The sequence below is a fragment of the Vicugna pacos genome, chromosome 15 (assembly GCF_048564905.1).
Source record: "Vicugna pacos chromosome 15, VicPac4, whole genome shotgun sequence".
Lineage (NCBI taxonomy): Eukaryota > Metazoa > Chordata > Mammalia > Artiodactyla > Camelidae > Vicugna > Vicugna pacos.
The window spans coordinates 26639341-26663108 of record NC_133001.1 but is presented as its reverse complement, the minus strand read 5'-3'; the positions used below and the strand labels follow the sequence as shown (position 1 = coordinate 26663108).

At 47.1% G+C, this 23768-nt stretch overlaps 2 long non-coding RNA genes across 2 annotated transcripts; one reads left to right on the top strand and one right to left on the bottom strand.

The window, feature by feature from the left end:
- Positions 1-273: 273 nt before the first annotated feature.
- LOC140685703 (uncharacterized) lies at positions 274-3580 on the bottom strand. The gene is made up of 2 exons (XR_012059049.1): positions 3347-3580; positions 274-420 (listed from the first exon to the last, which is right to left on the bottom strand). It is a non-coding gene; the product is annotated as an uncharacterized lncRNA (long non-coding RNA).
- A 138-nt stretch (positions 3581-3718) lies between these two features.
- On the top strand, positions 3719-17773 carry LOC140685878 (uncharacterized). Its single transcript, XR_012059322.1, has 3 exons — positions 3719-3746; positions 14850-14912; positions 17518-17773. It is a non-coding gene; the product is annotated as an uncharacterized lncRNA (long non-coding RNA).
- Positions 17774-23768: the final 5995 nt, after the last annotated feature.

Genomic DNA, 23768 nt, shown 5'->3' with positions numbered 1-23768 from the left:
TTTTTAGTTTTGAAGTGCCTCCTTTTCATACTCTAAGATATTCAGCAGTTTCCACAGTAGGATCCCTCGTTCATACTCAGGAGTAAATGACTGCTAGCCCCAGGGCCCAACACCTTGTAAGTAGTGCTTCTAAATCACCTGCGCATAGTGTTACAACACAGGCTCTGATTGGGTGGGCCTGGGGTTGGGCTGGGTTGTGCTGGTTCACAGACAGAGAAGCAAGGTGCTGAGTTTATTAGCTCAGGCTGCCATAACAGAACACCACAGACTGAATGGCTTGAACAATACACATTTATTCCTCACAGGTCTGGAGGCTGAGAAGTCCAAGTTCAAAGTGCCAGCAAGGTAGGTTTCATTCTGAGATCCCTTCTCTTGGCTTGCAGGCTGCCGCCATCTCGCTGTGTGCTCACTGACGCCTTCCTGGGGGAGCAGAGAGGGAGAGCTCTGGTGTCTCTTCTGATGAGGATGGTAATCATATTGAACTGGGGCCCCACCCTCATGACCTCATTTAACCTCCAAAGAAAGCCTGAAGGTTAGGGCATCAATATATAAATTTTAGCGGGGTATGCAGAGTCTATAGCACTATGGAACGGAACACTGTAGGGGAACCGTCCCACTTTGTCGGGTCACTGGGGAAAGCACGTATTCCCCGGACACCTACGCAGGACTGACTTCAATACCGAGGTGATCAAGGATTTATCGGTGACTAAATTCAGCAACATTGTGTTGCTGGCAGGAAAAATCCATTGTCTGATTATGAACCTCCACATCGCAGAATTGTGGCGCAAAGCTTGTTTTCAATTCCTTTTAACAGAGTTGCTCTCTGTGGCAATTCCAGCCAATTAAGCCTACTCTGCAGGTTCCAGGCAGAGAGGGCTCTGTGTATGGGCTATATTTAGTGTCCAGGTGGCAGGTGGACAGCTGCCACACTGAGCCCAGCACTACTGTGCTCACCACCCCAGCAGTGTCAGCATGGCTCCCGAGGGCTTGTGTAGCAACATGGAGGCTCCCCACTCCTGTGCCAACCCAGACCTCCCGCCCAGTCCCCGGGGTGGTTCTGGAAAAGCTGCCTTAGGTATCGAAATGCCTCTTTATGGTCACCATGCCCTGGGCCTGCTGGGTTTTTAAGGGCTTGTGGAAAATATTTGAAACCTGAATTTAAACTGTATTGGTTCCAAGAGACAACAATTTCTAAGTTGCAATTAGTAAATGTTAGGTAAACGCCCAGAAAATATCAATAATGGTCACCTATAGTGCAGCTCAATTGTTATATAAATGATAAACATGTATTTATACTATTATATATTTAGATCAGATAAGAAGAACAATAGGGCTAATTTATTTTAAAAAGCTAAAAAGTATAAAGTCCTTTCAAATTTTCTAGAGCAAAGATATATAGCATGAGGTACGGGTGCATTTTAATGTTTGCTATAACGTGGGCAGTTCCCCTGGGGTCAGCCTGGCTCAGGTGTGTCCTCTAATGACCCTGACGCGTGGGCAAGGCCTGATTCCCAACCCACCTGTTGCCAAGTTTCTAAGGTCACTTAGCTTGGCCCGGTTTGATCCGGGCATCACCCAAGCTCCAAAACTCTACAGCAGAGCTTCCCACAGTGTCATCCAGGAACCACCTGTGACCTTTGGAGAACTTGTTAAAAATGCATTTTCCTGGGCCTCAGAACCAAGTGGATCAGATTATCTGGGTGCGGGCCCCAGGACGCTGTACTTTTAACCAGCTCCCAGGTGATTCTGATCTACAATAAGCTCTAAGAACCGGAACTCTAGAGGCTCTGCTTCCTGTTTGGTAAAGAGCTGAGCAGAGCTGGTGAGAACAGGTCTCAGGATGTGAACCAGGACCCTCTGAGGTTCACGGCAAAGGGCTGGGGACAGAGCCAGGACCAGGGGAGAGGTCTAGGACTGGAAGGGACACCAGGTAAGATCAACAGACTGGGGTTTGTGCCCTTTCTGGCTCTTGAATTCTCCCACCTGCCCCAAGCCAGCCTGAAGGGCTCAGGGCTCAGAGTTCAGGGCCTGGCGGGAGCTTTTTGGGGATGAATTAAATATCCAGAGCAGGGTCAAAGGGAAAGACCTGGAGGGAGGAGTTCGAGGAGGTCCGATAGGCAGTCATTTATTCATTTCTTCAGTGTATATTCATTCATCCAATATTAATCGAGCACCTATTCTGCATCAGACACTGGACTAGGCCCTGGCCATACAGCAGTGAACAAAAATGTACGTCGTTACCTGCCTTGTGGGATACACAGATCTGGCACAACCGCTGGGCAGATCTAATAGGTGGGATCCCATTTTATTCCAAGGAGGAAAGGGCTCTGGGCAAGGCAGCCTCTGTGGAAGGTCAGCTGAAGGATTCTGCTTTGTTAACAATCAGTCAACCAGAAAGTCCTAACACCTGCCTTTTCCTCTCTCTTCCATCCCCCTTTCACTTCATGTCCATTCTGCTTTCAAAGTATCTCTTGGAACTGTCCATTTCCCTTCATCCCCCTCTGCCACTATCCTAGCCACTGTCATCTCCCTGCAGGACGATGGCAGGAGCCACTGACCATTGTCATTACACTGTTCCTAACCCTCTCGGAAACTCTATCCTCATAATGTCTCAGAGGACATGGATCCTCTGCTTTTAGCCCCTCCAGTGACTTCCCAGTGCACTTAAAATAAAATCCAAGCTACCTAACATGATTCGTAAGACTCCCAATGACTAGCCCCAGGCTTCCTCATCGACCTTATCCCATGCCAATGTCCCCTTGCCTCACTCTGCCTCCTACCAGAGTCTGTCTGCCCCGAGGACACACACACCAGGAATGCCTTTTCTTACTTTCCTACCTGTTGCCTGAGTGATTGCTCTTTATCCTTTAGGCTTCTATTTAAATACCACTTCCATAAAGAAGCCTTCCCTGACCACTCCCCGCCCCCGATATAAATGTGGACTCCCTGTCCATTTTTACCTTTACTTTGTATTCATAGCATGTATGTAGTAATTGCATATTTTCTTGTGATTATTTAATGATTGAATCATAAGCTCCTCCAGGTAGAAAGCTGATCTGTTTTGTCCCTTTTGGCACACACAGTACCTAGCACATTGGTACTCAGTAAATATTTGTTGAATGAATGAATGAACAAGCAAGTACATTTTCATGCTGTGCTTGTTCTAAAGTGTTCATCTTTGCGGCGAGAGTTGTGGGATATGCAAAGAGGAGGTACAAAGCATAGTCCCTGCATTTTAATAGACTTGAGAAGATACTTCATGAACAAGACATCTGTATTATCATCTACTGAAGAAAAATTACCCCAAAACCTAGCAGCTTAAAACAATACATATCTATTAGCTCACACTGCTTCAGTAGGTCAAGTATTTGGAAGCTGTTTAGCGGGTGGTTCTGGCTCTGGGTCTCTCATGAGACAGTCATCTGAAGGCTTGACTGGGACAGGAAGATCCACTTCCAAGCCGGCTCACTCACATGCCTGCCATTAGTACTGGTTGTTGCCTAGGAACCTCAGCTCATCACTTCATGAATCTTTTCATAGGGCTGCTTACGCATCCTCCTGACCTTGACATGATGGTTAAATTCCTCCAGAGTGGGCAATCCAAGAGAGCACAAACCTGAAGTCACACTGTCTTCTATGACCTAGCCTTGGAATTCACACTGTCACTTCTGCCACATCCTACTGGTGACACAGGTAAGCTCTACCCATGTAGGGAGAAGACTACCTGAGGCCATGAATACCAGGAGGTAAGGATCTTTGGGGGCCATCGTAGAGGCCAGCTACCAAGTGCTGAAGTGTAGTTCCCTGCAGATAAGTGTGAATTCAGAGAAGGGAACAATCTCTGGGATAATTAAGATTGGTTTGATGAAAGGGGTTGATTTTCTCTGTATCCTGACGAATGACTAGCCACTGGACAGTTGTCCAAGAGTGGAAGAAAGGCAGGCCAAGTGGGAGCACAGTGTGAGCAAAGGCACTGTGGCAAGGAATGAGAATCATGTATTTGTAAATCAGAGAGGACAGTGGTCTGGCTGGAGTAGAGACTGTGTCTGGCAAAGTAGAGGTAATAAGACGAAGTAGTTGGGTGCATTGAATTAAAGCGGCTTGGGAAGGTTGCTAATAAGAAACAATGTTGAGCACTGTGATGACTGACTGTGCTGAAACAGAGCTTCAGGAAGCTCCTCACCACTGAGGAGCAACATGTAGGATGGCTTGGTCTGGGGAGAGACTAAGGCAGATACATGAGCCTTGACTTGGTGAGAACCTGAATTAAAATATTGGCATTAGGAGAAGAAAAGGAGGCAGAGTTTTAAGTATTGTTACAAAGGAAGAATCAACACTACCCAGAAAGCCTGGGAAATGGAGGATGAAGTAAGGAGGTGGGTCTGGACCTCACTGTCTCCTTGTACAAAATGGGGGTGGTGGTGGTGTTAGCACTTGCTCCACCCATCCACCAGGACTGACTTGAGCATCATGTGATATCATGGATTTGAAACTACTTTAATAGAAGTTGTAGATACCAAAAGGATTACTGTTGTAGAAGCAATCCACTTGGTGAGCAGTATTTATTTTAGGTCGGAGGAATGGAGGGTTGGGAAAAGATTAGGGACTATTTGGGGCCATGTCTGTTCAACAACCCATTCCCTATCCTTTCCAGCCTGACAGATTTAAAGCCCAACACGTCTCTCTTCTCTCTTTGTCTGCGCCCCAGTGTTCTCCCAGTTACCCATCTGACCTCTGAGCACTTGACTCCATGGGCCCTAGGAAGTCTGCAATCTTCCCCTTTTCCTTTACCCTACTCTAAGCACACAGCAGTCAGGAGACTGTGCCAGGGGCTGGCTTTTGCCCTGGCCAGCCCCTGCCAGCTACCACTCATGGCTGAGCAGCATGAGAGACTGGGTCTTGTGGAGTCTGAAGTCCCACAGGTCCAGCCAGCTGACTCTAACCCGTAGTATCTTCACCTCCATGTCTATCTAATCTCTCCTGGTCCACTTAGTTCCTTGCCCCCAATTAATTTGCTGTTTTCTTCTTAGCTATGCTTATTTTATGCACAGGCCAGTAGTTACTTATCCTCACTGTATTAGTAATAAGGCGATTCTGGATTTGTATTGTCATTTCCAAGTACTTGCACCAACATCATCGCTCAGGGCCGTATAACCAAGGATAGAGCTATTGCCTGTTAAGTATCCAGCTTCACAACTTAGCAACTGGTTACTCTCATTCCACTGGGCTCAACCTTCTCATCTGTGAAATGGGATAGCAATAGAACCTACCTTTTCGAGTAACTGGGAAGATTGAGGTTCAGCGTGGTGCCTGGAAGGTGGGGGTGATAGGGCAGAAACCTCACTCTCAAGTGCCTGCGGGTTGGTTGGAGAGACATGTGGCGGGGGAAAAGTCTGCTTTTTTGGGGCTGCCTGGGCTTTTGTTAATAAATTTCCAGCGGGACGTTTCCACCACTTGCCTTTTTTTAGAGACATGAAGAGAGGAGAATTGAAAACATTTCCTATGTTGAAATGAAAGGCACTATTTAGTCTTGTCACCATCTGCCTTCACTCCAGGCTGGGAGCCCACAGGCCCAGCTCCCTGTTTCCTAGCGACAGGCAGGCACACCTTCCCCTTAGAGAAGAACGCCCACTGCAGGGAATGCTTCTGCCCCAGGGAGCTGCGAATGGCATGCCCCAGACCAGAAGGGCGCCCAGCCTTCCCTGGATGTTTGTCTTCAAATGGGCCACCCTGTTCTCTTTTCTTAGGGTCACACAGCAGCAAGGCCAGCCACCCTTAATTTGCAAAGTCCTTGCGGTGACCCTTGGGACCTCAAGCCCACTCCTCATCCTCATTAAAGATCTCAGGCTGTCTTCCTTTCCGAGGGCTGCCGTAACAAAATACTGAATGGCTAACAACAACAGAAAGGGACTTCCTCACTGTTGTGGAGGTCAGAAGCCCAAAATCAAGGTGTCAGCAGGGTTGGTCCCTTCCGGTCGCTCCATGCCTGTCTCTAGGTTCCATGGGCTCCGAAGCCCTGATGCTTCCTGGCATGTACGTGCATCTGTCTCTGCCTCCACCCTCATGTGGCTTTCCCCCCACTGCCTCTGTCCTCTCTTCTCTCTCTTATAAGGACACTCGTCATTTCATCATTGGATTTAGGGCCCCCCAATCCAGGATGATCACATCTTTCTATTTTTACCTTAATTACATCTGCAGAGACCCTCTTTAGAAATAAGATCACATTCTGAGGTTCCAGGGGACAAATCTTTTGTAGGGGGACAACTATTAAACCCACTGCAGAAAATACCAGGTCACCTGGGCTCCTCCTGCCCAGGTGAGAAGGTTTGATAAACTACTGGTAGGGACAGTGTGTGGGATGCCCCTTGACCCACAGCTGAGGGGTGTATACTTTGAAAGCAGAGCTTGGGACAAGACAACACCTTAACTGAAGAGAATAGAGCCCTCTTGATGACATATCAGGTCTAGTGATTTCCCCTGGGAAATGCTTTCTGACACAGTGTCTTCCTGGTAACCCTGCTCCGCACAGGGCAGCAGCCATGCCTGTGCAACTGTGCAAACAGGAGAGAGTCACACCTGCACCACCCCCGCCTGGAAGGGGGGCTCCCAAACCACCTCCTACTTCCCATGGGGCTGTTGGAGTCTTTCCTCTGGGGCCCAGGGTGGAGATCCATTGAGTGCCCTACTGGTGGTTCTGGCCCAGCCTGGAAGGTGCTCTCTCTTTACCTTCCACTCACAAACAAGACAGCCACTGCAGGTCTGGGAGGGTTTCCGGTTTCCCAAATATCCCCCTCATTGATACTGATGGCTGAAACCTGACCATCTGACATCCATTCGTTTTAGTTCTTTTGCTTTTTTAAAGCCTATGCAACAATGACAACAAAAAACTATCATGTGCACTTACATTCTTTTGAATAGGTAATACATTCTCATGGTTTCAGATTCAAAAAGAACAAAAGGATACTCTGCCAGGATTCTCCCTCCCACCACTGTCTCCCAGCCACCCAGTTCACCCCTCCAGAAGCCACTGATGTGTCAGTCTTATGTGTTCTCCAGAGATGCATGACTAGTCAGAGATTTTCTTTTTCCCTTTACTGCATAATTGGTAACTACTGTACCTACTTTTGTAACTTGCTATTTTCACCTTGCAGTACATTCTGGGAATCGCTCCATATCAGTCATGGAGAGCCTGCACACATTTTTTTAAGGGGCAGAAGTATGCAGTGTGTGGAAGCAGTGCAGGGTACTACCCTGTGCCCTGCTGATAGACACACGGGCTATTCCCCATGTTTCCTGCTGCTCTAAACACGCTGCCATAGATAACTTTGCATGTGCATCATGTCCCACATGGATGGGAATAAATCTCTAGTGTAAATTGCTAGAAGTTGCCAGGCTCCCCCTCCCTCCATCACAAACCTTCTGGACTCGCAGGCCCTGGACTGAATGGCACAGTCTCCCAGGGCCTGGCTGGTTTATTTTAAGACTGGCGAGTGCCCTGCAGGTGGAAATGTGCTGCATGCTGAAGCCTCCCTCGCCTCTAGGCACGGTCTGTGTCCAGGCCCATCAGGGTGGACAGGGGCCAGAGACTGTAGGCCCCTCCCACCTCTAGCTCTGCTCTGTGTGACCTTGGCAAGCCACTCACCCTCTCTGGGCTAGTGGGTACCTTAATCCCTGTCACTCCCTCTTTCCCAGACTTGAGGATGAGATGGGAAGATATGTTCCAGAGCTCACTGCAAGCTGTGCCCCAACAGCAATCCACCCGATTTATTAATAATGACAGTGGCTATGAAATAGCATGCACCCCATTTCACCCTTTCCGCTGGTGTGCTCATTTCCAGTCTTCTAGCCTTGGCTCTTTGACAGAAAGATCAGGTTAAGGGAACATCTTCCATTCTGGAATTACCTGGCCTGCTGGGGTAGGGTGGGCCGCGGGCAGGCAGATTTGTTGGATCTGGCCCTGCAGACGCCAAGGGCAGAGGAGGGTTATGGGGAGATGCCGGGGCCAGGTGAGGGCCAGGTTTCTGCCCTGAGGCCTTGAATACCGACAGCTAACATTTTCCTGTACTTTATACTTTACAAAGTGCTTTCTCGTACGCTTTCTCAGTTAATGTGTGATTCAGCCAGCTTCTTAGTAACAGCGGATTTAAGCAGAAAAAGAATCTAGTGAATATTTTGGGTAGGAGCTCACAGAATTGTCTCAAATTTGAAGCAGGCAGCTCAGAAGTCAGGTGGGAACCAACGGAAGATAAGGTAGCCAGAAGCTCAGATCACTGCCCAGGGAAGAGGAGGTGAGGACCCATGGCTTCAGACAGTAGATGTCACCACAGGCAGCACAGCCACTGCTCAGGCTGGACACAGGCCATCAGAAGCAGAGGTGACCTGTTACCACAAATTATTGTCCCCGTTGCCCTCCTCAGCCACCATGGTGGGGCCACTGGGGGTGGCCTCTGTGCTGCCTTTTAAGTCCCTCCAGGATGAGCGCTCCATTTCTGTACCAGATGCCTAATGAGTGAACTGGGGGCACAGCCCACACCCTGACCACCGTAGGGGTGGGGGGAAGTGAGTGGCCATTTCAACTTCTGCAGGGGGAAGCCAGCCACTCCCATAAAGCCTAACAGGGGGATCCTCAGTCCTAAGGAGGATGGGTCAGATGAAGGACAGTAGAAGGGTGAGTGTCCACCACCATTTGCACAGCAGTCTTGGGGTCTGGGTTACTATATACATGTCTTACTTACTGAGGGATGCTGGGTACGGGGCTTGATTGAATCAGGGCTACTGGAATCTGTGTATAGAGATCTCTGCAGACTTACAGCTTATTGCTCACAGTCACCATACCATTAGGGCCTTACTGGCTGACACCTCATCTTCTTGTCAGTCTTTCCAATGGTGCTAATGGTAGGTGGCGCCTGGGGCACACCCCCACAGTTGTTTGAAACCCAGCCCCTTAAGCTTCCGTAAGGGGAAGCTTTTGAACCCTTTTAACCGTGAAAATAATGCTATGTTTCTTTGTCCTTTGGAAAACATTTGCTGGGAAACAAAGACCTGCATTAGGAAAATAGGATGTGAAAGGGAGATGCAGCATGAGGAACATCTACCAGGCGGGCTGCTGCTTAGCAGGTGATGGTTCCTCTCAGAGGCTCAGCTTCTGCACCATGGGGAGCTCTCTGGGCACAGCATGAGTGAGGTGAGCCTGTGCTCCACTGTGCAGATGTAGAGGCTCAGCGGGCAGAGCCCACAGGGGCCCAACTAAGGCTGCACATCTTAGCCTCCAAAAGAGGTGGTGGTGACTTTGACCAACCCCTACTTATTACAGATAAGGAAATCCAGGAGCAGAGAGGAGGCAGTGAACTGCCGAGCATGAAGGGCAGAGAGGGGAGTGGTCCAGTGCTCTGGCCACTGCAGCAGGATGCTGACACAAGTGATAGTAACATGGCACCTAGAACTTTAATGGGAATATTAACTTGGATTCAGCAGATCTGGTACCAGGTTTCAAAGCAATGGTTTTGCACCCTGGCAGTGCATTAGAGTCACTTGGGGAACTTTTATAAAATACTGCTGCCTGGACCTAAGTGTCCATCAGCAGATGAATGGATAAAGAAGATGTGGTATATATATATATATGTGTGTGTGTGTGTGTGTGTGTGTGTATATACAAGTGTGTGTATATATGTATGTGTGTACACACACACAATGGAATATTACTCAGCCATAAAAAAGAATGAAAATTTTCCACTTGCAACAACACAGATGGACTTGGAGGGCATTATGCTAAGTGAAATAAGTCAGACAAAGACTAATGTGGTATGTTATCACTTATATGTGGAATCTAAAAAATAAAACAAATTTAGTGAATATAACAAAAAAGAAACAGACTCACATATTTAGAGAACAAACTAGTGGTTACCAGTGGGGAGAGGGAAGGAGGAGGGGCAAGGTAGGGGTAGGAGTTACAAACCTGTCTATACAAAAGCTACAAGGACATATTGTACAGCACAGGGAATATAACCAATATTTTATAATGGCTATAAATGGGGTATAATCTTTCAAAATTGTAAGTCACTGTGTTGTACGCTTGAAACATATATAATTAAAAACAACCAATATTAAAACAAACAAACAAACAAACAATACTTAGGACCAGAGATTCTCATTGAATTGGAGGTGGTTAGTGAGTCTTCTGTGCAGCCAGGTTGAGAAGGGCTGCATTAGAAGCCACTTGTAAAGAATATGAAAAAGAATGTATATATAAAAGAAGCCACTTATAAGGAGGATTTTAAGAGCACCAGCCACCTCTTCAGTTCCAGCTAAGTTGAAGCGTGCACATACCTCCAGAGAGGTGCACTCCTCTCTGAAGTGAGGCTGCTTATAGCAGGGCCGTCCCAGAGGTGCTGAGTACCTGGTGTGTCTGGATGGAAAAGCCAGGGAGAGGGAAAGTGTGCAGAAAGGGGAGGCAGGAGCAAGGAGGTAGACTCCAGGTCTGCAGGATTTTGTATCCGGCCATGGGGACCCAGTTCAGAAGATGAGAGAAGACCTTAGCACAAATAGGGAGGGACCTGATGTGGCTCTGACACTGGAAGGCTGGGAAGAGATGCCGTGACAGAGACTCCCTAGGTGGGACCTCTAGCCAGCTGAGATGTCCTGCCTCTGGCACCTTGAGTTCCACCTTTCCCTCAAGGGTCCCTCTTTGACCACTGCTGCCACCATGACACCCCGCTCACAGGGGGCCTGGTTTCCCTAAAGGCTCTGGCCATAAGGTGAACCCCCAACCCCAGCACACCTGAGGTACATTGTAATTTTCAAGAGGAATGTCATTAAATTCAAAGGCAGAAACAAGGAAACATTGCAAGGAAAGGCATGGCTTTGCGACACTGCCATGGTTTGTCCCCTAAGGGAACAATAGCTCTGCCTCAGGCTCCCAGAAGGGTTACTGTGGTCTTAAAAATTGATAAGGCCTGGGAGCAAATGTTGGGGAGGAACCACTAGGGACCACTAACACATTGTTGAACTTTTCTGTGCCTCAGTTTCCCCTGCAAAGTGAGAGCTTTGCATTTGATCACCCCTAAGTTCTCTTCTGGCACCAAAAGTCTGTAAGACCAAACCAGTGACTAGGCTTTGGGAGTGGAGATGGGGTTCGTAGGGGAACAAAATTTGCCATCCCAAAATGTGTCTCCGTGGCATGAGGATTAATGTAGGTGGATCATCTTTGTCCCAAAAGACTCAGGAAGAACTTTGACCTTCCCCCTAGCTGCCTAAAGAATGTAGCTAGAGCGCCTGCTGCAGGAAGGAAGCTGCCACCATAGATGACTATGGTGTGAGCTGGGTGTGTAGACGGGGCGGAACCTAGCACAATCTGTTAAAATTCCTCTCCGTGTCCCCTTGTGTCTGCCTGGCCCAGCAAACATTTGTTTACCGAACACTTGCTTTTCCATCTGCATGTCAGTTGCCTTCCTCCTCTTTGAGGTCCCAAACTACTACCCCCAACGCCTTCTTTTGTCTTTAGCTGAAGATGCTATTTGGGGTGAGGGTTTCAGCTATTTTGGCGAGTCACTTGGTTTTCCTAGGTCTCTTCCACGTGTACATGTTATTGAGGTTTTGTCTGATTTTCTCCTGTTAATCTGTCTTATGTCAAGTTAATTCTTAGACCAGCCAAAAGAACCAGGAAGGGTAGAGGAAAATGTCTTTCTTCCCAATAGTTTCAAAAGTAAATGAAACATCAAACCTGTCCTGGAAGTGATGTAGTCTAGTGAGAAAAGACAGACAGACACCCAGCAGCAAAAGAAGTCCTTACCAGATGACAGTAGGAACGGGGACCCTCTCCAGCAGTGGCTACACATCACCTCTGATGAATCACGAGGGACCCTGGAATAGAACCTGGGGATCCCAATGTGCAGCCAGGGTGGAGCACTGCCCAGGGAGGAGAGCGCTGGAGAGCAGGGAGTCCTGGAGGTTTCTTAAAGGAAGACAAATTTAGCTCCACATCCTGCCTAGGACTCAGCTTTTGTGGTATAAATTGGTGTAAAGAAGAAACAAACACTAGAAGGATGGCTGACCATCTTGTCATGCTCTGTATTTCTAGTCTTACCTCTACCTTCCTCTCCCCAACATATACACACAGACCCTGGAGTCCCAACCCCAAATAATAATGACCATTCTCTACATCAAATGTGTTTTCTGTTCCTTTCTTTGCCTGGAATAATGATTCATTCTTTAAGACTCAGGTCAAGTGACCCCATCTACGAGAAGCCAGACTGAATTTGGGGCTCCCTCCTCTGCGCTCCCAGGCAACGTGTTCTGTGCCCCCGTTAGAACACATTAAAGGATGTTTCTTGTCCATTAGTCTCTCCTGCCAGCAGTGAGCTCCTACAAGGAGGTGTCAGGGGCCATTTGGCTGTAAGAAGACAGGCTCCTGGGCAGGATCTGGAAGGACAGAATGGAAGGAAATGAGGGCTGGATTACTTTTCACAAGACATGGCATTTGCTTACGAAAAGGAAAGGATAGAGACCCAATGACATGGCAGGAGCCAGTCCGGTAGGTACGCCATTGGGGCTTTTCCTCTTAAGCACTTAAATTTACTCTTAAACAACTTAAATTTAAGTTGTTTTTGTATAAATGGCATCCGTCCCTTTCAGTACTTCAGTGAAGTTTTCTGGGAGCAAAAACAGCCTTTAAAAAAAGCCTTCATTTTTGCCTTTGTATTAAAATAAGCTAAGGAGAGGGGTCAGGTTCTGTGGTTGGCACGGGGTAGGGCCAGCACTTTTAAGATGGACAGAGGATGTATAAATTGAACCTCTGTTTAGGGGAGCTTAGAGCCCTTGGCTCATAACTTCATTTAATCCTGTCAAAGAAAAAGCAGAACTGGACAGTAGTTAAAGCAATGGAAACAGATTTTTATTTAGGGCTGTTGCAATAGGGGAAAAGAGACCTCAGTGTAAAGTTGGGCTCAGTTCTGAGTACAGCATAGGCAGTCAGGAATTTATAGCCAAGGAGCATGTTGCCAAGGGCAAGGGGAGGTGGTCAGTGGAAAGTTACTAAGAGGAAACCTCAGAGGTAAGGGAGATTCTGGCTAAACAGACTTAAAAGTACTCTTGCTGAAGGCAGGCTGGGCTGATCACACATCACCTGGGAGATGGTGGAGGATGAGGACCCTGACTAGATCTTGAGGGTGATCAGATATCAAAGTAGGGGTTCTGATTAAACTGACAGCTAAAATTGGATTTTGCTAGGAAATGCACAGATGGACTTCTAAGATGGTTTGTTGCAGGAAAATGGGGCGCGAGAGGATGGTCATGTCCCAGGTCTTGGGTGAGTCCCTGGGACGCACCTTGCCAAGTGAGGGTCCTTGGCTTCGTGCAGGAAAGAATTCAAGAGCAAGCCATAGTAGAGTGAAAGCAAGTTTATTCAGGGAGATACACATCCCACAGACAAGAGTGCAGGCTGTCTCAGAAAGCAAGAAAGGCCCCGGGAGATGGGGTCATCTTGGAAAATGAGAGCAGCCAACTAGTTAACCTGTCCTCAATTGCTGTGTCATTCTTTTCCTGGTTGGGCCCTGCTCCCTTCCCTCCTGTTCAGGAGCCTGACTAAAGTTTGGTCATAGAAAGAATCCTTGTCAATTTTCACAGTAATCTAATGAGGTACATGCTGTTAGCCTTCTTTTACAGATGAAGAAATGAGGCACAGAGAGGTTACTTAACTTGCCCAAGATCACACACTGGTGAATTAGGCACTCCAACCCAGACAGTCTGACTCCTGAGCCGCTATACCTAACCACGGGGCCATACTGCCTCCTAACCGCCCCCTACTGCAGTGAGGTTGTAAACTCTGCCCCTCCCCCAAGAATACAGAAAAACCCTAGGCAGGGTGACCCCAGCTCACACTTGGGTTCACGTTGTCCTTTCAGTCCTGCGCCCTCTCCTCAACTAGGCTAGGACTCCTGAAGGGCAGAGTGTCACAATATGGCTTGGCTAAATAATACCATACCCATGTGTAGAGAGCTCTATACTTTCTTGGTGTACTTTCACACATACAATCTAATTTAATTGACACCGTTGTCCCAGAAGGTAAGCAGAAATCACTGCCACCATTTAGAGATGAGAAGGCTGAGGCTCACAGAAGCCACGTGGCTTGCACTCATCACTCATGCACAGAATTCTGAACTGGAGCATAGGTTTGGGGTTTTTTTCCTTTATACCCCTTGTGTTCCGTCATCAGATTAACAATTTCTTTCTTTCTTTTTTTTTTTTTTTATTAATGGAGTACTGGGGATTGAACTAGTGCATGCTAAGCATGTGCTCTACCACTGAGATTTACCCTTCCCTCTCCAGGATAACTTTTTAAAACAGTACCACTACCCCTTCAAAAAAGAGCTTGCTCTCTAATTTTCTTTCCATTTTAAAAGTGCAGGCCCCATTTGCTGGTGACCTTGAGCTAGAAATAGCACAGTATCAGAATGATGGTATCGGGATGATTTCCTTGGGCTTCAGGGCAGGATTCCTCAGGATTCGGGATTTGCATTAACCCTAATCTTGAGTTTGTCCTTCCTGAAAAGGACTCTGGTCAGGATAATTGTTGCACATTCATCCCCAAGGCCACTTTTATATAAATGCAGAGACCGAAGACCCACTTCTCACTATTCTGTTGAACACTGCTCCTTGCAAAGAAAGAAAAATGATCTTAGCTCCGGTTCCAACTCGGAGAGAGGCCAGTCCAATCAAAAACCACTTCAACTAAGGGAGAAATGGATGCAACAGAGCAGCAGTCTCCCGATCCTAATTGGCTCTTCTTTTTCAATTTCTCTTTTATTTAATAACCTCTTTCTCTGAAATGACTGATGCCACTGTCCTGTATCCAGGGACTTTCTCAGCAAATGTATCCAAGGCTTGGAGTGAAGGGGAAGCTGACCATGTATCACAAGGTATGCTGTCCCTTCCCACAAAACCTGAAATGAGCACTTTCTGGGTACCTATGGCACGCCTCAAGCCTGTGTTGATGCCAGGGGAAGCCAAGACACAGATCCTGCCCTTAAGGGGGTCACAGGCCTGGGGAAGAAAGGAGAACTAACAAGGAAATGCAAGAAAAATAAATGCCTGAGACTCTGGGAAGGAAGTTAAGGAAAACAGGATGTGGGGAGGCTTCCTGGAGGAGATGAAAACTCCGAAGGCCACCTCATTTATTCAGTGAGAGTTTCCCCAGTGCACCCCATGTGTCAGGCCCTGGGGGAATAGTAGTGAATGGGACTGCTATAGAGGTGGAAGGAGAGACTATAAGTAAACTATAGAGTCACTTAGATGGGGAGGGTGGGGCAATCAAGCAGGGGGCAGGGTAAGTAAGGAAGGGGTTGCAATTTTAAATGGGATGCTTGACTCAAGGTCAAAGGAAGGTAAGGGAGCAAGCCCTGAAGGTATCCGGGGAAGGCATTCTGGGAAAAGGGAACAGAGCAATGGAAGGATCTGAGCCAGGGGTATGCCTAGAATTTCTGAGGAACAGCAAAGCTAGAGAGGGGGCACTTCCTTGGCCAGGGGTTGTGAGAGGGAAAGGGTCCTTTCTAAAAAGGAGTTACTCTGGGCAGTGATACAGGTATGAGGTGTGCATCTCTGAACCACCACTTTAGTTGTCTGTGTGGTTCCATTGTGGCTGGAAAGATGGTTTTAGGGGAAGAGGGTGGGAGATGGGAGGTTACAAAGGTGAGGAGAAGGGAAAAATCACATGAGGGTCTAAGCATCCACTTTGCTCTGCAAGGGCACCAGTGAAAGTTTAGGTACAGAGGACAAATGTGATCAGACATTGGTTCTAAAGGGATTACTCTGTATTAAGAATAGTCTGTAGGGACCCAGGGTAGAAGGAAGGGGAGAAGGCAATACAACAGAGTTGATAAATGTATGCTTAATGTAAAAGAAACTGTCAAACCAGTTTCCAAAGTGGCTGTGCATTTTGCATTCCCACCAGCAACGTATGAGTTCGCTTGTCAACACCTGGTATTATCAGCCTTTAATTGTAGCCATTTGAGTGGATGTATAGTAGTCTTTTATGATTTTAGTGTTTGTATTGTATTTTTTTTCCTGGGTGACTAATGATGTTGAGCATCTTTTCATGTGTTTGTGGTGGAAAGCTGACGGTAGTTTGGAGCAGGATGGTGGCAGTAGAGATGATGAGAAGAGTCTGATTCTGGATATGAGAGATCTAGAAAGAAGAATAGAGTGGTGTATTTCAGATGGGGGAGCCAATGGGCTCTAGAGCATCCTTCCTGAGTCCTGTGTGAGAAGGGACCACATCCAGACAAATTGGATCTGTTGCCAGAATTGTTGTCCACAGTGTCCATCTCCTCCTTCTTCTGAGGTGACAGGGCCCTGATTTTGGCTGGGCACATGGCTATCCAGAATGTACTTCCCAGCCTCCCTTGCAGCTGGGGGAGGCCACGTGACTGAGTTCTGGTCAATGAGATGTGAACAAAGGAGTTGAGGGCAGCTTCCAGAGCCTTCTTTAAAGGGCAGCTGGCTCGTACTCTGCACCCCTTCTTCACCCCTTGACTGCAACATGAAAACCACTGCAGGCTGTACCTTCAAGATGGCAGATGCCAGAGCCAGAAGGACCCTGAGCCCCAGGCACCATGGAGTCCTCTGTCAGCCCTAGACTGCCACCTCCCAATTTTTTGAATGAGGCAGAGAGGGAAATACATTTCTAGTTGGTTTCAACCTTCATTATTTTGTTGGTGGTCATGCTCCCAGTGAACCTAATCTGAACTGATATGACAGGCAACCAACAGCATCTGCTGTCAAGAGCTTCTTGGAGGAAAGGGTACATACACTCAGCCTCCAGATGGGTAGGATTTAGAAAACCAGAGGCCAAGGTGATGAGTACTCTAGCCTGGGGCAGGATGAGAGGTGCTTGGCTTGGGAGTGAGACTACAGACGTCTTAACAGGTACAGAAGCTTGGATCACCCCACTGAGACTGGGCTGGTGCTTCCAAGCCAGAAGAATCTGCCCTATTTAGAATAGCCCCTGGAGAAAGGTTAACTTAAATGTGTTTAACTTAAATGTATCATCCTTTCCCATCTTCACAGGGAATAAATATGCCTTCACTGTTGGACGGCTGAGCCTCAGTGTACCCTTAGACATTTTTCAATACCACTCTTTCGCCATACAGCCAGGCAGGCAGGCAGAGCTCAGTCCTAACTTTCCTCGGTCCTAGCCATAAATAGGTTATTTTCATACCCAAAGTCCAAGTCCCAGACCAGATGGAAAGAGCTGGCCAGGGCAGGAAGCCCGTCTCTTCCTACCATCCACCCGGAGCCTGGCCTGCTGGGCTCTCGCTTATAGAATAGCTCCATCCTTCTCCGAGTCCCCTCCCAGACTCTCTCCTTTACTCTGCACCAAAGGTGCCAGGCACCAAGCATGAGACCCTCTGGCAGCTAAGCCAGGCTGAGTATGTGTGGGGGGAAAATGTGCCCAGAGGGGGCCTCGTATTTTCTCCTCCTCCTGCCTCCCAGAAGCCTCCCTGATGTCTTTTATCTGAGATGCAGGACCATCCGCTGCCGGAACACCCAGTCCCAGAGCCCACGGAACATCTTTGTTTTCCCGAGACGCCCAGGCTCCTGAGGCCAGCTGCTGAGGATTTTCTGCACCTGGAAGTGCAAAGCAAAAAAGTCTTCTTATTTTCACACAGACTCCATCACGACGCTGTATCGGCATTGCACGGGGGCTTTGCGGGGTATTACTGGAGAAAGCGAGACAGAGCTTTTCACTTGAGGTCAATTGAGATGCCTTGGACCCTGGCCAAGGGCACATGGGTGCTGATTCTGTTCACTGGGGAGAGGGAGGAAGGTGGACAGGGAGCCAGGAACGAGGGAGATATGAGAGGTATTGCCCCCCACATAGGGATCTGTGGGATCCTGCAACCCTTGTCATTCCTAGCCCTCCTTCCACTAAGGATGTCTCTAGAAGGAAAGTTGGATTTTTTTCTAACAATCATTTTGCTTCCAAGTTTTGATTACCCGGAAGTCAGTCTCCAGTCCAAGCTTCTAGTCAGTATGAGATGAGCAAGGCTCACACAAATGATGTAATTCCAGCTGAAGATGAAGAAACTGGGGCTTTGGTTAGCATCCCAGCCTCATCTTAGAAACTTTTAAGCTCTCACTTTGGCTTTTTGAAATATTTTTAAAGGCCCAGTAACACGCCCCACTCCCACTCCAACTCTTGCCCAGGGCCCAGCTTGTGAAATATTGTCAAGTCCAAGAAATGCCTCTTGTACAACAGCTCTTCGAGTAGGTGTTCAGGCCCTAACTCAGGGTGTCCTTGGGTCCCCCTGTCATCAACAGTGCTGCAGGGTGAGTCCTGACCTCATTGAGGGCGTCACCTTCCCATTTGGTGCTTTATTTCCTAGGCTTAGAAATTCATACCCTGTGCTTCCAGAGGTGATCAGTTCTACAGAACAACTCATAGTAGCCAAGCCCACAAAGACCAGCGGATAAGACCAGCACAAGGAAAGCCAAGCAGTCACCAGAGGTTGCTTGGTGAGTGCTGGACAGTGCTTGATAATCCTAGTGGCTGGAGTCAGCAGATAGCCCAATAGAAGGCCACGACATCACACAGCTCCAGGGGGCGCCATTCGGGTAGAGTACACACAGGAAGACCCTCTCCCCCAAGTGGCGCCATGCGCAACCATTCCTGGACCACAGTCATTTGGAGGTGTGTCTGTTACAGTTGTGCATTTCTGGGCATCACTCCAAAACTAAGAGTTTACCATCTCTGGCATTGGGCCCAGGTTATCTGCAGGTTTAATCAAGGCGATTCTCATAAGACTTAGGCAAGTCTAAGGATCTCAGCTCCAGGGATAACACCGCAGGAAACACGCTGCCAGTGATCACTTTCACTGTTCACTCTCCACACACAGCTCTTGGGACCTATGGTTTCCTTCTTTAGATGCGTTAATTCTTTCAATTAGGGCACTTGAGAAAACAAGGAAGCTCGCTGATCTCTGTAACGCTTTGTATATTTCTGCTCTGATAAATGTTTATTTTATGGTTTAGCCTCAGAGGTCAATGTGATTTAGCTATAACTGGTGAGGACAAATTTTTTATCCTTTTAGCTAGAAAGGCTGCCATTGTAAAGTTGCCCTGTGCTCCTCTGTCAGTGGAGTAGAGGGAGGTCCTGGGTCACCCCCTGCAGGCCTCCACTGCTCCCTGTGCTCATGCAGGTACAGGGTAGTTGGTTCCCTTCGTTCTGGGTGAAAGGTGTACACCACCATGTAGTGGGTTTTGTCTGTTTTTGTTTTGCTGGATGAGAGTTTGCTCTGCCCCTATGCTTAGAGCTCTAAATCTGACTGCTGGTGAGGATGGAGTGAGCATGTTTGTGTAGGGAGTCTGGGTAAGGGGGGCTGTCTCCTGGGTCTGGGTTGGACCATTCCATTTGTGCCCCTTGGGTTGATGATCGATGAACAATGCCCCCTTTCAACTGATGTGCTAGTTTGGACAATAAATTATAAGGGCAGCATTGCAGGGTCATTGTGGAAAGCGAGGAATTGAGATTCTGACCCATTTCTCTTTGAGGATCAACTTTCTTAGAAAAGCTCTGTGGACTGAGGTATACTGAGATCAAAAGATGACACCAGGGATCCCAGGGAACATTCTGGAATGAAATGGGGAGGCTGGACCACAGACCCAGGCCCAATACTAGTGTGGAGGGGACCAGTTCTAGGTATTATGTGACACTGGGACTGCAGATCTCTCCCAGCATCCGAGCCCCAGTGGCTCTGTGTGTATATATGTCTACACGCTTCCACTCATTCATTCATTCATTCATTCAGGCATGTTTATCGTACCTGTCCTGTGCTAGGCTCTGACCTAGCAATGGGACACAGCAATGAAAAATAAATACCTTACCTTACTGAGGCTTGATTTTTGGTGAGAGTAAAAAGACATCTTTTTTAAAAGAGTAAGTAAAATACTGTGTCATATGACATTAAGTATAATCAAGGAAGTGTAGAGTCAGAGTCAAAGGAGGTGGGCAGTTATTTTATATGAGGTGGTAAGGGGAGGCCTTACTGATGAGATAACTTTGAGCAGAGACCTGAGGGAAGGGAAAGAGGCAGCTGTGGGGCCCTGGGGGCAGAGAGTTCCAGGCAGAAGGAACAGCAGGGCAGGGGCAGGCACACTGGGCCGTGAGCAACCTGGGAGGAAGGCAGACAGGTGATGGAAGTTTCCTTTTTACACTGTAGGGGAGGGGAAATCTCCTTTTCCTCTACTCTCTGAAGTTCTCGACTGGAGTTCCTGTAGTAAAAGACAGATTGAGAAAGTATATGCATTTATGTAATATAAGTTCTACATGACACGGGAGACTTCAGAAGGAAATGAAGACCTGAAGAAGCAGGTAATCCTGAGTGCTTTAATGCTGGGTTTGATGGAGAGTAGAGATTTATGAGAAAATAGGATGAAACTGATGGGGTTTAGGACACACTGCCCTCAAAATATGGCACCTTGGGATATTAAAGATATTAAGCTCAAGGAGTTTGAGAAAATAGCAGAAGCAAGAAGGTCATGCTGACACCCACGCCGTGAACCCTTCTTCCCTGAGAGCAAGCAAGTTTACCCTCCTGCTACCAGCAGGAAGGGAGACATCCTTAGCACTGGAGTCAGGGAACTGAGGGCTGAGAAGGCTGCATAAACCTCGTTTCTTCAGCATTTACTGTCTCTAGCTTAAGCCCCTTGGTCTTGTTGGTTCTTCACAAATTCATTGTATCTTCATCTAAAAGGTATAAAGCCTTCCTGCTCTGGTCACTTCTTTGAGTCTCATCTCTTTGTGATGCTCTCATACATACATACATAATTATATTTGTGTTTCTCCTATTAAACTGTCTGTTATAAGAGGGTCTCAGCCGAGAACCTAGAAGGGTAGAGGGAAAATCGTTTCTCCTCCCCTACAGGACAAAGCAGGTATAAGCTCAAAGTAGGAACTAGGGGAAACTTAACAAGGTTTGTTCATTAGGACTCTTCTGGGTGTCCCTCTGTCTTGGAGATAAGATGCTCCTTTTCTCTGGGTACAAGGAGGGCACCTCACACGGGGGGCTTATGACTTGCTTCAGGAGAGGAGGGTGGGAGGGGGTCAGAGTGAACTTCCTGCATCTGCCATTTTCTCAAATGCCTTCAGCTTAAAATATTCAACATACTAACATGCCATATTTTGGAGTGGCATGTTCTGAACCCTGTCAGTACTTATGAGAACTTTGAGCACAGAAGGGTCTTGGTTGTCTTTACCACAAAAAAATCCCCAGGCACTAGTGGCATTTTAGGGAGGCTCATTCTGAACCCCTTCATATACTTACATATTGGAGAATGATTACCACAGTAGGATTAGTCAATACCTGCACATGTTACTGAACTAAAGTCTACTTGCCTGCTGCAAAGAGAGTCAATTTACTGACACCAGGTTTTGGTAAAGGAAAGAACAGCATTTATTTGCAGGGCACCAAGCAAGGAGAATGGGCAGTTTATGCTCAAAAGACCCGAGATCCCCAGTGGCTTTCAGGCAGTGGTTTTTAAGGCAACACTTAAGATGAGGGCTGCATGTGCATGACTTTCTTCTGATTAGTTGGCGGTGAAGTAACAGAGTGGTGTTTCAGGAATTTTAATCATCAAACTTCTGGTTCTAACCAGTCTGGGTCCTATCTGCAGTTGGCATGTAGTCATTGTCCTCCACCTAGGTGGGAGGTCTTAGTTTCTGCAGAACAACTCAGAGATGCACATCAGATTTTTATGCATATTCTTTAAAGAGGAACTAGGATTCTGTTTTATTAATGAACTATTATCATTACTTTTGCTTAACTGCTTTTCCTTTGTTTCTGCATCCCTCACTTCCCTAATTAGTCACTGCTTATGCCTGCTCTTTGGAATTCAAGGAAGGTCTTGGAGAATAAAGTCCTTTCCTACAAACAAGAAACAGGGGATATGGAGGGGCTTTTGTACCTAGAAGGGCACAGCAGAGTCCTGCTCAGTTTCACATAGAAATATATTTTGAATGAATGAATTGCATTTATATTTCCTTCTTTGCAAGGATTATGTGTTCCATTTTATGGCATTGTTGAGGACATAAAGTTTACTTTTAAGAAAAACCTATATTCAAGTGAAAAAATGAAATTTATTAAAATAAGTAATACTTAATAATAATATGAAAGATGGAACACAGATGTAGTGAAAATCATGATATACAAGAGTGAAATTGTTACCGAGTCCAAGCTTGTACTGCTCACCACGTGACAAGCCAATAAATCAAGAGACAAGTTGTTGGGGCAAGGAATAGTGGCTTTATTCAGAAAGCCAGCAGACCAAGAAGATGGTGGGCTAGTGTCCCAAAGAGCCATCTTGCTCAGGTTTGGATGCTAGTTTCTTTTATATAACAAAGAGGGGGAGGTGAGGAGGTAAAGTAAAAGAAGTAGAAACTTGTTGCAAATATTTCCTGGTTCTGGCCAGACTCTGGAGGACATGTGTCAGTTTCTTCTTTCCTGCAGCCGTTCATAGGTGGGGCTAGTCAGGATGTTTCCTGTGAGCTAAACAAAGTTATTTTAGCTTAATTCTCAGGCATGGGAGGCAGGGTTCCCAGAGATTGTTGTGGGACACAACATGGCGGCCAGTCGGTGACATGGTGACGTGCAGGTTGGTAAAAGAATTTATCAGAGATAAAGTATGAGAATAGAAAAGGAGTTTATTAGGGTATGCCGCCATAGACAACAGTGGTCACACAGATGAGAGCTGCCTACATGAGCACTGAAGGCTGGTTATTGGGGTCTTTTATAACGTTGGGTCACAAGGTGTCTGATGGGCTTGTGCACAAGTCTCTGATTGGTTGTAGGTGAGGTTAAGAGGTCTATGGTCTGTGAAGGGCAGTAATAAGTTGGTTTGACTCTAACAAGGTGGGCTGAAGCAAGCCAGCCTGAGCTATTGTGAGATTAGGCATTACTTAGGGCTGTTAGTTTGTGGGAAACACACCCAGTAAAGAATGTACTTTATCAGTTGAGGGATCACAGGCAGACATCTGAGAGCCCAGAAATAGGGCTTGTTGGACTTTGAAGGATGTCAGTGGGCCCAACAGAGATGGGCCTTTATGTATACTTGAACCTATAGGCAGCAGCCCTTTAGTGATTAACATGTAGAAAAAGCAATAGAATATGAAGATTAAATTAAAAGAAACAGATCCAGTACGAAGTCAGATTTGTTCTTCCCTATTACAAAATTTGGGGGCCCTGGGACGGATGGAAGTGGGCACTGTTTTACAAGGAGGGTGGCGGTGGGGATACTGGGAATATCTACTTCCAGGAAAGAATTTCTGTCCAAGTACAACCTTCTTGCATAGGAGATGACGGGTGAATGGTGTTGGCCAGGTCAGCGGGCAGCCTGAGTCCTGCATTCAGACAGCTTTGAGAGCTGTGGCCCAGGTGGGCAGACTTGTCAGAGAGCCTCTAGACACAGGCTTTAATGTCCATATTGCTACCAACAATCCCCTCACAACAATCTAGGCTTTTCTAGCATGCACCTCAAAACTCTTCTGGCCTCTGCCTATAACCAAGTTCCAAGACTTTTTCAAACCAAGTAACAAAGCTTTGTTACAGCAGCACCCAACTTCTCTGTACCAAAGCTTGGGCTGCCATGACAATATACCATAGACTGGGTGGCTCAAACAACAGAAATTAATTTTCTCACAGTTCTGGAAGCTGGAAGTCCCAATTCCATTTCTGGTGAGAGCTCTCTTTCTGGCTTGTACATAGCTGCCTCCTTGCTTATGC